Genomic DNA, 3912 nt, shown 5'->3' with positions numbered 1-3912 from the left:
TAAACATAAAACATTGAATACTGATATTTGAAATAATTTAAAAAAATGAAAATATACTTTAAATGTGAAATTAAAACCGCCAGTAGGTGGCAGCAAGTCACTGTTAAGAAGTGAGTCATTGCGATTGAACCAAATCACTTAAACGGTTGATTCATTCAGGAACGAAACACCGTCACAAAAGTCATTATCTAAAATACCAATTAACATCCACCAAGGTGATTCTTATTTTGCACCAGTATATCCAAGACGATTACTTTAAGATACTCACCCGCACTTAAAAAAAGCACAGAAATGAAAAGGTAAAACACACCTTTTATTTAACAAAGCTTTTAAATATTAGTGCACCTTAAACCAATAGGCATAAGTTGTATATTACTTGTATATTAATTTACATAAATGTCAACATAAAATTTAAAGATATTACGTAACAATGTAAAAATAAAATAAATATTTAAAACTGTGTTTGGAGAATGTTCACTAATAACCCCGGGCGGCAGGAGTGCAGGTCTCTAGTCCACAGCCTTTCTTGTCTGATGAAAATACTTCTAATTAAACGTAGCAACATACTAACTGCCAGAATTGTTCTTAAAGCAAGTTTATGACCCTATTACGTACCATCCTCCAATCTTAATCTGAAAAATGTTTTATCATCTGTTAGAGAGTCAACTTTTTCCTGAAGATGAAGAATCTTCTGCTTTTGTATCTCTATTGTCTGTTTTGCCTTGTCAAGAGCAATCTGAAAAGTGGGTGCACCATATAAAAAAGAAATAAAAAAATGTAACTTGGCTGAAAGCAAAATAAAAAAAAAGTGTCTCACTTGAATTAGGCCTAGTTAAATTAATTATTTATAAAATAACATGAATTCATGACTTGTTAATGTATCATTATGTCATGACTTGTCTTGGAGGGGCACATCTTTAAAAGGTTATCAATTACACATGTTCTATACATATTCAGCTCATCTATATTATTTGGTGCTTTTCGGTGATTTGTAAAGAAGTGGAAGAGCAGAGATCCTGTGGCTGCATTTGGATGGAGAAGGAACTGAACAGTAGGAGGAAAGTTGACATTTTGAAGGGGCAATAGTGGCCCAAAAGAAGAGCAAGAACACAAGACAAACGTCTGCAGTGCATTATTATGATATAAAGACAGTAAACCAATCCATAACATAACCAAAGCGATGACCATCATCTATGCTAACACTGATTTTAATTTGGAAAATTGCACCTGCTTAATGAATGTAGGACGGCAGCAGTGGAATCACTCAAAACAGAATGAGATGAAATTGTTTTTAATTATGAATGCATCATTGTGTGTTGGATAAGTTAGGTTAAATCGTTCACTGATGTTTGTGACAACTGCAGGTGGCAAATTTATAAACAATTTTACATTGTGCCATTTTCATACATCTTGCTTCTAGATGTATGATTTAGTTTACCCCAAAGTGTTAATTAATACATTAACTAACATGCAGGAACTAACATGTAATTAAGGTACTGTTATTCATGCAGTAGTTCATATGACTCATGTCGTAGTTAAGTTAGTTCTTCATTAGTTCTTGATTAATACATATCTTAACTCATCATTAGTTCATAGTCAAGTAATTATTAATTCAGGTATTAGTACATGATAATTCATGCACTGTTATTGTAAAGTGTTACCACATTCATCGCCTCTCAGCATCGGATAAACTTATCTGCTTTTAACAAACACCAGAACGCAACGCAGCGCAGCGCGTATCTGTCATAATAGAACAGTTTTAACAGTCAAGATTCAAACAAATAAACATACCTGTAACACAACAAGGAGAGAAATACATCCTCTGGTGACAGTGGGCATTTATACACATGTACATTCATCTAAAAGAGCAAACAGAAATGAGAGATAAACCTGTGTTTGATTCAAAGAGATGGCGTCAGCCATGCAATGCACATGTTGAGCAAATTGCATCATGACTGCAGTGACCATCTGATTTGGATACAGACTGGATCTGGTGGCTATGGTGACCTCAGAATAAGAAAGAAACAGACTAATAATAGCGTAGATGCCACTCTTCTAACAATGTAGCAAGTACATCGGGTGTTATGGGAAGTGTTCCCGGTTCTGGTTGTGCTAATTAATGCAGCCTAAAAATCCTTTAACAGATTTGAATATTAGAAATGTGTTAGTGTGTTATGTGTAAGCCAGGTTAAAGAGATGGGTCTTTAATCTAGATTTAAACTGACAGAATGTGTCTGTCTCCCGGACAATGTTAGGTAGGTTATTCCAGAGATTGGGCGCTAAATAGGAAAAGGATCTGCCGCCCGCAGTTGATTTTGATATTCTAGGTATTACCAAATTGCCAGAGTTTTGAGAATGCAGTGGACGTGGAGGACTATAATGCAATAAGAGCTTGTTCAAATACTAAGGTGCTAAACCATTCAGGGCTTTATAAGTAATAAGCAAGATTTTAAAATCTATACGATGTTTAATAGGGAGCCAGTGCAGTGTTGACAGAACCGGGCTAATATGGTCATACTCCCAACTGTGCATTATGGCCAAACATCTCCACTTTGCTCTCGTCTGTTCAAAGGACATTGCTCTAGAAGTTTTACAGTTTGTTCAGATGTAATTTTGCAAACCTAAACCGTGCTGTCATTTTTTTTTAGATAGGAGCCCTGCAAACAAGTCTAAGGGCCCCCAGCACGCTGCCATCGCAGGGCCTCTGAAATTTTGCACTTTGGCAAAACGTTGGCCCTTTAGCGCTGGCCCTGCACAGGCACCCCTCACTTAGCCCCCAGGAAACCCTCACTATGCCCACACAGGGCCTGCACTATTAATCTACAACCAGTGATGTATAAAGTACCTGAAAGCCATACTCAAGTAAAAGTACAGATATCTTACCAGAAAATTACTTTGGTAGAAGTTGAAGTCACCGTTTAGAATATTACTTGAGTAAAAGTCTTAAAGTATGTGATATTTATTGTACTTAAGTACGAAAAGTATTTTTTAAATCTTAAACGTACTAAAGTATTGAAAGTAAAAGTACAAGTAAATGCAAAATGGAAAAGAAGCAAATAAATAAATATAAAAAATGTTCATACACAGCTTGAGTGGCAAGATTGTGTTCAGTTTTAACGCGTTCATCCATTTTGTATTTTTGGGTAAGAATAAGAAGCACTTCATCCGGTACTTAGTGTCTTTCATTCCAGCATAAGAAAACATTTCCGGAATCTGTATCTGAAGTGGCGTTTAGATGTATTTATACAGTTTAATGTAGCTCAGAGGGGACATGGTTGCATTTAAACTGCAGTTACAGATGCATAAATAGGCCTAATGTTTTGTTTGTAACATAAAATGTTGAATGGCGGTATTTTTAATTTTGCACTCCATTGCGTTGCGTTTTAGGGTTAATGGAAAACTTATGAAAATTAACCATGGTACGTATTTCCGCAATGGAAAATTAATGGATAATGTCCTGGCAGAAAATTATCAGTACATTTTACTCATTTTTTTTCAGTATGTGCTACAGTTGCACAAATATCTTTAAATGTAAAATTTACCTAATGCCTTGATGAATGAATCCATAAAACATTTTTAATTCTAAGAGGACTAGGTATTGTAAATCATTAAGTGCTTTGCAGCTTTCCGGCCTATTCAAAGCAGGTAACACTATTTACATGTAGTAATGATAAGTCAAAGAAATGCTGTAACTTAATACTGGTCTTCAAATCATTGTTATGTGCAGGGAAAAACACATGAACTCTAAATGTTCGTGCCGCGCTGTCAGTTCAGTGGCGCTAGCGAACACGTCCTCCCCGCGCTGTCAAATCAGTCTCAGAGCCGCGCCGATGATAGGTCACCACGGCGTGAGCTCTGTAACATCGCGCTGTTTTATCCCACTTTCGGAATTGTACTTGACGACGGTAAAAT

At 36.0% G+C, this 3912-nt stretch overlaps 1 long non-coding RNA gene across 1 annotated transcript in view; it reads left to right on the top strand.

The window, feature by feature from the left end:
* Positions 1-957: 957 nt before the first annotated feature.
* Positions 958-3912, top strand: part of LOC107574623 (uncharacterized) — a 5481-nt gene continuing 2526 nt past the window's right edge. Inside the window, exons 1-2 of the long non-coding RNA XR_001607698.1 lie at positions 958-974; positions 1253-1254. This is a non-coding gene — a long non-coding RNA (uncharacterized lncRNA). The remainder of the gene's footprint in view (positions 975-1252; positions 1255-3912) is intronic.

The sequence above is a fragment of the Sinocyclocheilus grahami genome, unplaced genomic scaffold (assembly GCF_001515645.1).
Source record: "Sinocyclocheilus grahami isolate Dianchi unplaced genomic scaffold, SAMN03320097.WGS_v1.1 scaffold2289.1, whole genome shotgun sequence".
NCBI lineage: Eukaryota > Metazoa > Chordata > Actinopteri > Cypriniformes > Cyprinidae > Sinocyclocheilus > Sinocyclocheilus grahami.
Note: the sequence above shows the minus strand (reverse complement) of the source record. Positions and strands in the feature narration are given on the sequence as shown.